Genomic DNA, 12,112 nt, shown 5'->3' on the forward strand with positions numbered 1-12,112 from the left:
GTGTGTGTGTGTGTGTGTATATATATATATATATATATATATATATATATATATATATATATATATATATCTCCACACAGTGTCTTTCAAAAGTATTCAGCCCCTTGCTATTTCACACATTTGTTTATGCTATTTCAAATACAAAAAGTAAATCAGGCTTCTCAATATAAACATTTCTAATATTATCTTCCTTAAACTCGAAGCAAATCTCTACAACTTGACATAAATTAATTAAAAATATAAAATCCAAGATAATGAGTTGCAGAAAAGTAATGGGCTCCTTTGGTATAAAACTAAATCAGTTTTATTGCCAGTATTCTTCAGACAAGTCAGGGGATGGATACATGAACATTTACAATTCACTATGTCTTGGACTTTATTTATCACTTAGGAAGAAATGCAAACTGTATGGCACAGTATGGTAAATCTGTGAAGTAGATGCTTCTCAAAAACTGAGACTGTAAGAAGAAAAGCAAGGAAAGATATCAAGACACCCAGACAACCCAGAAAAAGTTATAGGCTTCTCTGGCTGTGATTGAAGAAACTGCATAGTGCATGTTTTGCATTTTGTATCCCCAGATATACAGCTTCATGATGAAGTGATATAGAGGAAAAAAAAATTTTTCCCCTCTTTGCCGAAACATCAAATCTAGGCTTGCATCTCATGTCCCTTCAGGCAAATTGTAGCTGAACTTTCATCTTTATAAGAAAATCCTGGATAATGAAAATTAGGAGCATGAGTAATTAAATTCACATTTATTGAGCCTGCCACGTACTGGACATGACTATACTGAATGATCATGTGCCAAAAGGGATGCCAAAATATCAGGCATGGCTCCAAATGCTTTCTCAAGCTTGTTCAGCGCATGCGGCTCCGGCTGGAACACTCCTCTGTGATTCAGGAAGCAATTAGAGCTATTTTCAGCAGCCAACTTGCAGAGAAAATATTAATCCACTACAAAATTATTTTATATATGCAGCATCCAGCCCTCAGTGTGCTGAAGGAGATGGAGAAAGCATTTGGAGCTGTCTAAAAAGGTAATTCTTTCTCATGTTTACATTGTCATGGCTTGGTAAAACAGTTGCATGGTCTTTCCTTCTTGTGTGCAGTTGTAAAAGTACATTTATGATAGACTTAACATCTCGTTATAATCTTTCAGACGAGCTGCACTCTAATGCTGTGTGCTGATGCAACCACTCACTGTTCACTGCTTTACTTGACGAGCTGCACGTAGTGTTGGCGAGTAGATTGTGCAACGTTGTGTGGCATGTTGGTGCATCGTACCTTTAAGGTGAATGTGGCTGGCGCCAACGGGGGCTTTAAAGCGCGCAGGGCACGCTCATAGACACATACCACCTGGAGTGGGCTTTTGGTGGCAGCGTGCTGTACGTTGTTGTACAAGTTTGTTTGGGCATGTTTGCATCAAACTGCGGGTTCCAGTTGTTCTTACAGGTTAGTTTTGTGCTTTTCTACGGCTTCGGTTGATGTTGGCGTTATTTAAGCACATTTGTCTTTGGTTCAGGGCAGCAGCCTGGCTGGAGTGTGCGTTTTCTTCCTGGTTGTTGGGAGTGCATGCTGTTGGGCACGCACTGTGGGCTCGGGGCTCTCTCCTGTGGTAAGTTCGTTCACTGTCTTGCTGGCTTTGTGTGCTGTGCCACAGCTGATGTCAAATTATGCTTTAGAGCCTGAGTTGTGGGCTCTCTCCCCCTCGTCCTGCTATCTGCAGGTGCGTGGGCCTACACCAGGGCCGGCCCAAGCCTTTATGGGGCCTTAAGCAGAATTTCATTTGGGGGGGCCCCCCTACCATCACCTCAGCACCAGATGCCTCATTATTCCATAGGCTACACTGTTATGTGTGTAACGTACCCACAATCATTAGCATTATTTGTAATTATCATACATCACACAGGTGTCATTCTTGTTTTTAACCTAAAGGGGTAGCAAACATAAATATTTTAATTATCTTCTACATATAGAGTGATGTATAAGTATGGCTCATTAATTTAATTTTATTATTTGAAAGTAACATCAGCAGGCAGGAGACTGCATTTATAGTAAACACGTTAAATAGTTTAATTTCTTTCAGAGGTGCAATGGTGTGCAAAATGTTCAATATCCAAATACAAAATAGAATCAAATGACATTCACATTATCTTACAGAAAAATAAAGTTGTAATCAAAATGAAATGCTTAAATAATAAATACAATACTACATAGGCCCATACAATAGGCCCCATTTGCACACACATTGCACTGGGGCCTATTGCTTTAACTTTGGCCTGCAAACCATTGAGACCTGAGCTACTTTTCCCCACCTTTTGCACCAAATTAATCTGAGGAGTTGATCTGCCCTGCTGTTTAACTCCAAGTTTTTTTTCGTAAGGAAGACTATCAGATGGCTTCTCCAAAATCCGGTCTACAACATTCAAATTGTCTGCCATTATATGCAGCTTGCTACCTAGCTAGCTCGTTAGCTGGGTCTGGCGCAAGGCTAGTGTGAAGTGTATCCGCCTGAGTGCTTTGTGACGGTGGAGGAGCTCAGCAGCACCTGCTGCTCGGTAGGGACAGAAACTGCGATAGAAGTCAGAAAGAGTGATAGAAGTCAGTCTCCAAACACAAGCAGCTACAAAAAAAAAAACACCAGAAATAGAAGCTTGATTTGTCGCTAGTCGTTTTTAACAAAGAAAATGCCGCTAAGAGGATTAGGAAAGTCTCTGGTTCAACTCAGAACAGAATGAAAATGCTCCCACGGATGTTTACACCAAAAGATCGCTGATTCGCTCATTTCGCTTCAATCAAAAAGGGATTCAGCCTCAGACAGATCATCCAATCATCATGCAGAAGCTGAGCGTCCGGGCCAGCCCACTGCCCCATAGACCCCCAGAGACGCTGAGCGTCCGATGGGCGGGACAAAGCCCAGCATTTATCCAATGACTCGTCTCGTTTCGCTGCACTGTGAAGATGCGGGTTTGAGTGAGAGGAAAGCCGCGTCGTTACCAGTGATAAGCTGATTCTGAACAAAAGTTGAGCGCGTTGTAGCGCATATTTAGTCAATGACATGTACACACAACAGTATATATTTGATCACTTATTTTTTGACATTTTAGGGGCTAGCTGAGCTTCCCTTGCAGTCTTAGAGCAATCACCTCTGACTTTAAGACAGCTAAAGCACTTTACACTAAACGAACGGAGCATTTTGCAAACAATGACAACAAAAATTGTAATATTGGACATGCAAACCTACCTTTGTCTTGTTTTTTCTCGTCTTCCAACTTCTTTTTTCTTTTCTCCGCTCCAGAGGGATAATTTCTTTTCTGAGACATGACTTGCACTCACTTCATTCCTCACGATTTTAGTCATCGACCACCTGACCCAAGCGGTGCATCTAACTTTGCCCAACGGTGGCAGCAGCCAACAGGAGGCATCAATTAACCTAGTATTGGTATTTTGTCAAAATGAATTTATTTTTTTGGTGGTGTAATACAATTTCGTTTAAATTATTCAATATTATTTTAATTTCATGTATATATTTACTTTTTTATCACAACGTCTCGGGGCCCCCTGGTGGCGTGGAGGCCCTAAGCAACCGTGTAGTTGGCGTATGCCTTGGGCCGGCTCTGGCCTACACTGGCAGGTAAGATCTCAACCACACACGCTGAGTTAATGTAAGTTGTTTTTTTAATTGTCCTCATGTCTCGCATCTTGGCACGAGGAACCACGGTGCGCAGAGTGCACGTTTAAGTCGCCACCTCCTATGAAAGGGTCGTTGCTTTGTCCTCATTTTCATTGGCCTTCAACAGCTGTGCGCATTGCTTCGTAGAGGGTGCCCTCTGCTGGTGCGGTTGGTGCACTGCACGAGACTGACTTTACCTGTTCTGGTTAATATGATGGGGTAAGGGTTAATATGATGGGGTAAGGGTTTTATTCCCTTTTGGCTGAGTTCCCTTGCCTGGCCCTTGCTCAGCCAATATTAATCAGGATAAAAGGTAAACAACTTAACTTTGTGTTAAGTGTAATATTAAAAACTGGTTAAAGGTGAACAATTTAACTGTGCTAAGTGCAATATAAAAAGTGAACAATCTAATTCTATGCTAAATGCAATATAAAGACTGGTTGAAAGGTGAATAAGTTTGTGCTGAGTGCCATTAATGCCTGATGTGTATGTGCAATATAAAGTTGTGACAAAGCAGTGCCATGAAATGTGTAACTTGTGATATGTTTTATATACGAGGTCTATTAAAGTATCCGACCTTATTATTTTTTTCAAAAACCATATGGATTTGAATCACGTGTGATTACATCAGACATGCTTGAACCCTCGTGGGCATGCGAGAGTTTTTTCACGCCTGTCGGTTACGTCATTCACCTGTGGGCAGTCTTTGAGTGAGGAGTCGCCCACCCTCTCGTTGATTGTTTTCATTGTTTAGGAATGGCTCAGAGACTACTGCTTTGTTTGATCAAAAAATTTTCAAAACTAAGGCACAACTGAGTGGACACCATTCGATAAATTCAGCTGGTTTTCGGTAAAAATTTTAATGGCTGATGAGAGATTTTGGTCTGGTAGTGTCGCCGTAAGGACGGCCCACGGCGCCTCATGGTGATCTGTGCTTCAACGTGGCAGCGTCTCGCCGTTTCAAGTTGAAAACTTCCACATTTCAGGCTCTGTTGACCCAGGAAGTCGTCAGAGAACAGAGAACTTTCAGAAGAAGTCAGCATAAGGAGTTTATTCGAACATTCCATTGTTAACGGACATTTTGTAATGAAAGAACATGCGGGCAGAGTCGCATGTCGGGCTGGACCCGACCGCGGGGGGTCGCAACAGGAAAAACACCTCCGTTGGAAACCTTAACGGGCAAGTTGGAACATGCCCAAGCTGTTAAACAATTTCTCAGTTACTCACTTGTTGAAAGCCATCAAAAGCCGCCTGTATCCGACCTTATTATTTTTTTCAAAAACCATATGGATTTGAATCACGTGTGATTACATCAGACATGCTTGAACCCTCGTGGGCATGCAAGAGTTTTTTCACGCCTGTCGGTTACGTTATTCGCCTGTGGACAGTCTTTGAGTGAGGAGTCGCCCACCCTCTCGCTGTTAAACAATTTCTCAGTTACTCACTTGTTGAAAGCCATCAAAAGCTGCCTGAATTTTACAAATGGTTTTCAACACGGAGGTGTTTTTCCTGTCGCGGCGCACACAGATTTGCCGAGTCGTCACGGAAACGACTCTGCGAATTTGCGCGCACGTCTTTCATTTAAAAAATGTCCTTAAACAGTGGAATGTCCGCATAAAGTCCTCATGCCGGCCTCTTCTGAATCTTCTCTGTTCTCTCACGACGTCCTGGGTGAATTAAGCCTTAAATTAGGATGTTTTCAGGTCGAAACAGGCCGACGACAGCGCCTGGAAGCGCTGCGCGACGTCGCGCTCCGTGGGAAGTCCTTACACCAACAGAAACACCCCATAATCTCTCATCAGCCGTTAAACTTTTCACCGAAAACCATCTTAATTTCTCGAATAGTGTCCACTTGGATATTCCTCACAGGTCCAGAAAACATTTTGATAAAGCAACACGCGCCGTCTCGAGCAGCGTGTGAAACAAAGGAATTCAGCCAAGAGGGCGGGACCACATCTCACTCAAGGCCTGCCCACAGGGAAATGACGTCACCGACACGCATGAAAAAACTCACGCATGCACACGAGGGTTCAAGCATGATTGGTGTAATCGCACGTCATTCAAATCCATATAGTTAAAAAAAATAAAAGTGTCGGTTTCTTATCTAATAGACCTCGTATTTTGAATCAATTGGAAAGAATAAATGTACATTGTGATAAAGACACCTCTCTGTTTCCCGTACCTAGCGTAGCCTTTTGTAACAAATTGGGCTTTGAATGGTCCTGGGGCCATATCCCCGGGTGGTGTTGTTGGTCCTTTTCTCTAAAAAATAAAATTATAGTTCCTTTTTAATCAGAATAACAAGCCCAAAACTTGACTCCACTTTGCCACACTTGCATTACATTTATGCATGGAAGATTTTTTTGAACACTTCAAAATTCTCTTTGCACAATTGCACTCAACAAGTTTACTCTCCTGCATGACACAGGGTGTGCATCAAAGTCGTGCAAGTGTCAGGGGGCTTCAAGAATGGTTCACAATGACTACATGAAAAAAAAAAATGAAGAGAAAATGCAACCCGGCCTGGAGGAAGCTAGGAACCCCCGTCTGGAGCCAGTCAATGATGGTTGGCCCATCAGTGAGTCCCTGGTGGCCGGGCTTACCACTTAGCCCGGTCACCCACAGCCTGAAAACACAATGTGAACTCACCACCCACACGGAGAACTGCTAGGGTCGGGTGTGCTGTCCCATGGGTGGAAGTGAAAATTGAGGGCCTCGATGGACCAGACCCTGGAGGCAGAGACTACCTCTGGGACGTGGAACGTCACCACACTGTGGGGGAAGGAGCTACCACTTGTGTATGAGGTGGAGCGCGACCATTTAAATCTGGTGGGCCTCTCCTCCACGCGCAGTCTCAGCTCCAGAACCACTCTCCTTGATAGGAGTTGGACCTTATTCTGTGGAGCTGCCTAGGGTGTGAGATGGCGGGCAAGTGTGGAGATACTCACGAGTCCCTGACTGAGTACTGCTATATCGGTGTTTACCCCAGTAGATGAGGGGGCTGCCCCCTGCACCTTCAGGTGGGGGGCACTGACTGTTATGTGTGTGTATGTACCAAACAGCAATTCGGAGTATTCTGCCTTCTTGGATTCCCTAAATGGAGTCCTATATGGGGCCAGTATATCAGTCCAGTGGGGGACTCTATTGTTCTGCTGGGGGACTTCAACACACACGTGGGCAATAACAGAGACAACTGGAGAGGTGTGATTGGGAGGAATGACATCCCTGATCTAAACCGGAGTGGTCGCTGGCCATGGACTGTCCATAATGAACACAGTTGTTAGATAATGTCTGTACTAATTCTTTATTTTATGTTAGCTATCAACTATTTGTGTTATTTGTTCGGACGTTCTGAGAAATACAAGTTACTTCATCGTGTGTCCAATGCTGAATCTCAATTCTACCCCTTCGCCTCCGTTTTGCGCAGGCGCAAGAGACAGAGGGGTGTCTCAATTCTCTTTTTGGAGCGAGGCGGAAGGGAAGGCGGAGGGCTACAATCTCCTCCGTTTGGAGCAACTCTGGATGCACACTCTGTTTGGAGGGTTAGGAGGAGCTTACTGCTGTCTCCGAAAAAACAAACATGGCGCCGAAAGAGCCGCACAATTGAAGCGGCTTTCATTACAAATTACGCTGTTTAGAAAGTTATAACTTGCCAAAAAACTTTACAGGCAGTTGTCTATGACAGCAACGTGCATGCTGCTGGATGCATGTTGTGTATATTGTCGTTCTGAAGACTTAGGTAAAGTTAGAAAGATATTCACAGATTTGAAGTTCACGGCTCAATAGATCTGAAGAGAAACGTTGTAGAAAGACAAACACCACTAGTTTCTAACCTCAGGAAGATAGACAACGAGCTACAACGTTATTTTTATCCATATGAGCCGTCCTCTGAGCTGAAAAAAATAACACTGATCTGAACGGGCAGCCGGCAGAGAAACTGAAGCTTAGGGACCGTCTACAAGTGCATACATGGAAAAAAAAGACACTAGAAAATTATTGAATAAGTCATTGTAATAAGGAGTGATATCACCAAATTCAATGCACACATCAGTGGGGTCCTGCTGACTATACTACAGAACTCAGTTTGGAAAAAAAGAATTTTTTATTTTTTAAATTTTTAAAAGCATCAAAGTCACAAGATGTGGTGTCACCAAATTCACTGCAAACAACAGCCGTGTCCTGTTGATTATACCAGAGCACTCAGTTTGGAAAAAAGTAATAGTAAAAAATTTTGGAGATTTTTTCATTGATTATATTTTCAATAGCATCAAAGTCATAAGGTGTAGTGACACAACATTTACTGCACACAACAGTGGTGTCCTGCTGATTATACTACAACACTCACTCTGGGAAAAAGTCATTATAAAAAATTTGGTGAATTTTTTATTGCTTTTATTTTCAATACATCAAAGTCATAAGGTGTAGTGACACAAAATTTACTGCACACAACAGTGGTGTCCTGCTGATTATACTACAACACTCACTTTGGGGAAAAAGTAATTTTCAAAACATTTGGAGAATTTTTGATTGTTTAAATTTTCAATCGCATCAAAGTCATAAGGTGTAGTGACACAAAATTTACTGTACACAACAGTGGTGTCGTGCTGATTATACTACAACACTCACTTTGGGAAAAAGTCATTTTAAAAAAAATTTTGGAGAATTTTTGCTTAAGTTTTCAATAGCATCAAAGTCATAAGGTGTGGTGTCACCAAATTCACTGCACACATCAGCCGTGTCCTGCTGATTATACTACAGCACTCACTTTGGGAAAAAGTCATTTTCAACAATTTTGGAGAATTTTTGATTGTTTAAATTTTCAATAGCATCAAAGTCATAAGGTGTAGTGACACAAGATTTACTGCCCACAACAGTGGTGTCCTGCTGATTATACTGCAACACTAACTTTAAGAAACAGTCATTTTAAAAAAATTTGGAGAATTTTTTATTGTTTAAATTTTCAATAGCATCAAAGTCATAAGGTGTAGTGACACAAGATTTACTGCCCACAACAGTGGTGTCATGCTGATTATACTACAACACTAACTTTAAGAAACAGTCATTTTAAAAAAATTTGGAGAATTTTTGATTGTTTAAATTTTCAATAGCATCAAAGTCATAAGGTGTGGTGTCGCCAAATTCACTGCACACAACAGCCATGTCCTGTTGATTATACCAGAGCACTCAGTTTGGGAAAAAGTAATTTTCAAAAATTTTGGAGAATTTTTGATTGTTTAAATTTTCAATAGCATCAAAGTCATAAGGTGTAGTGACACAAATTTTACTGCACACAACAGTGGTGTCCTGCTGATTATACTACAACACTCACTTTGGGAAAAAGTCATTTGAAAAAAAAATTGGAGAATTTTTGATTGTTTAAGTTTTCAATAGCATCAAAGTCATAAGGTGTGGTGTCGCCAAATTCACTGCACACAACAGCCGTGTCCTGCTGATTATACTACAGCACTCACTTTTGAAATATAGTAATAATTTATGACAATTAATGAACTAAATAAAAGAGACCCCTGCTGTTCAAACTGAGCACTGCTACTAAAAGGTGATGACACAGAAATGATGTTTCCTTTTTGGTAGGTATAAAGACTTCCTCAGCATTGAGTGAAAGCCAAAATCTCCAAGCCAAGTGTTGTAGTGTAAACAGCATGATATGGAGTATATATGTGCTGATGTTTACATCACCCTACAGTTTATAAAAGTGCTGTAGTATAACTAGCAGGACACCGCTGATGTGGTGGACACCTCCCCCATCTCAACACAATCTCCTTCACAAATCACTGTGGACCAAGTCAGAGAACAGCCAAGGAAACTTCATCCCATGAAAGCGGCAGGCCCACACAAGGTGTGTCCCCGACTACTGAAGACCTACGCAACTGAACTGGGAGAACCGCTATGACATATCTTCTCCCTAGCCTGCAGTGAGGGAGAGTGCCCACCCTCAGTTAGACTTCATGCATCCTTCCAGTTCTTTAGAAGAACCAGCCCAGCCAGCTGAATGACTTCCAACCAGTGGCACTCACTCCACACCTGATGAAGTTGGAGCGGTTCTTCCTCGACTCCCTCAAACCCCAGGTCTAACACACCCATGACTGTCTGCAGTTTGCATATAGTGCAGCTGTTGGTGTGGAGGATGCCATCCTCTACCTGCTACAAGTCCACTCACACCTGGATAATGGGAAATGGCACAGTGAGGATTCTCTTCCTGGACTTCTCGAGTTCCTTCAACACCATCCAGCCCGTTGTGCTCCAGGACAAACTGAACAGGATGTGAGTGGACCCCTGCCTGGTCACTTGGATCTCCAGCTACCTCACAGACAGACAGTATGTCAGGCCGAGGGACACCATATCTGACATTGTAATTGACAGCACCAGCACACCCCAGAGCACGGTGCTGGCCCTTCTTCTCTTCACCCTGTAGACCTTAGACTTAGAAATTCATATATGACAAAACCATTGTTGGATGCATCAGGGATCACAGAGAGGAGGAGTACAGGAGCCTAGTGAAGGACTTTGCTGCCTGGTGCGACAGAAACCATCTACAACTCAAAACCTAAAAGACAAAGGAGCTGGTCATTGACTTTTGGAAGTCCAGACCAAATCCACAACCAGTTCTGATCCAGGGAGCTGAGGTGGAGGCTGTGGATTCCTAGAAGTATCTCAGGCTGTGGCTGGACAGCAAACTGGACTGGACAAACCACACCAACCACCTGTACAGGAAGGGACAGAACAAGCTGGACTTTCTGAAGAGGCTGCAGCCGTTTAACAGGAAACTCCTGTGGATGTTCTACCAGTCCATAGTAGCCACCGTCCTCTTTTAAACTTTGGTGTGCTCGGGGAGCGCAGCATATCCAAGAAGCTGGACAAACTGACCAGGTGGACTGACTCTGTGGTTGGCATGAAGCTAGGCTCTCTGGTGATGCTGGCAGAGAAGAGAACACTGGACAAACTGCTGGATATTATGGAAGATGTCAGTCACTTTCTGCACACCGTCATTAGTAACCAGAGGAGCCTCTTCAGCCACAGACTGCTCCTTCTTAAGTGCAGGACCAACAGACTGAAAAACTCCTTTGTCCCTCATGCAATCAGACTGGAGAACTCCTCACTGGGGGAGGAGGAGTAACAGGAAGACCGATGATGGGAAGGAGAGAAACAGTAGGAGCCAGTAAACCAGTATTGATCTGTATGTGTGGTATTTATATTTATATTTACAAACTGTTTTTTTTTTTTTTTTTTTTACTTTCACTTTTGATACTTTGTGTGCTTCTTACCCTGTGTGATGCTATACAATGCTGCTGGAACCTCGGTTTCCCTGAGGGAGTTTTCCTAAGAGATCACAAAAAGTTCTATCTAATCTAAGCAGACGTGCAGGAAATTTTGTGTCATTACACCTTCCAACACTGACACAATTGTAAATTTAAACAACAAATCTCTCAAATTTTAAACAATGATATTTTTCCAAACTGAGTATTGTAGTATAACTAGCAGGACACCACTGTTGTTTGCAGTAAATTTTGTGTCACTACACTTTATGACTTTGATGTTATTGAAAATTTAAATAGTGAAAAATCCCCCCAAATTTTTTAAAATTACTTTTTTCCAAACTGAGTCCTGTAGTATAATCAGCAGGACGCCACTGCTGTGTGCAGTAAACTTTGTCACTACACTTTATGACTTTGATGTTATTGAAAATTTAAATAGTGAAAAATCCCCCCAAATTTTTTAAAATTACTTTTTTCCAAACTGAGTCCTGTAGTATAATCAGCAGGACACCACTGCTGTGTGCAGTAAACTTTGTGTCACTACACTTTATGACTTTGATGTTATTGAAAATTTAAATAGTGAAAAATCCCCCCAAATTTTTTAAAATTACTTTTTTTCCAAACTGAGTCCTGTAGTATAATCAGCAGGACACCACTGTTGTGTGCAGTAAATTTTGTGTCACTACACCTTATGACTTTGATGCTATTGAAAATTTAAACAATTTCCCAAAGTGAGTGTTGTAGTATAATCAGCACGACACCACTGTTGTGTGCAGTAAGTTTTGTGTCACTACACCTTATGATTGTGATGCTATTTAAAATTTAAACAATAAAAAATTCTCCAAAATTTTTGAAAATTACTTTTTCCCAAAGTGAGTGTTGTAGTATAATCAGCAGGACACCACTGCTGTGTGCAGTAAACTTTGTGTCACTACACCTTATGCCTTTGATGCTATTGAAAATATAAACAATAAAAAATTCTCCAAAATGTTTTGAAAATGACTTTTTCCAAAAGTGAGTGTTGTAGTATAATCAGCAGGACACCACTGTTATGTGCAGTAAATTTTGTGTCACTACACCTTATGACTTTGATGCTATTGAAAATTTAAACAATCAGAAATTCTCCAAAATTTTTTAAAATTACTTTTTCCCAAAGTGAGTGTT

This window comes from Thalassophryne amazonica, chromosome 3 (assembly GCF_902500255.1).
Source record: "Thalassophryne amazonica chromosome 3, fThaAma1.1, whole genome shotgun sequence".
In the NCBI taxonomy this organism is placed as follows: domain Eukaryota; kingdom Metazoa; phylum Chordata; class Actinopteri; order Batrachoidiformes; family Batrachoididae; genus Thalassophryne; species Thalassophryne amazonica.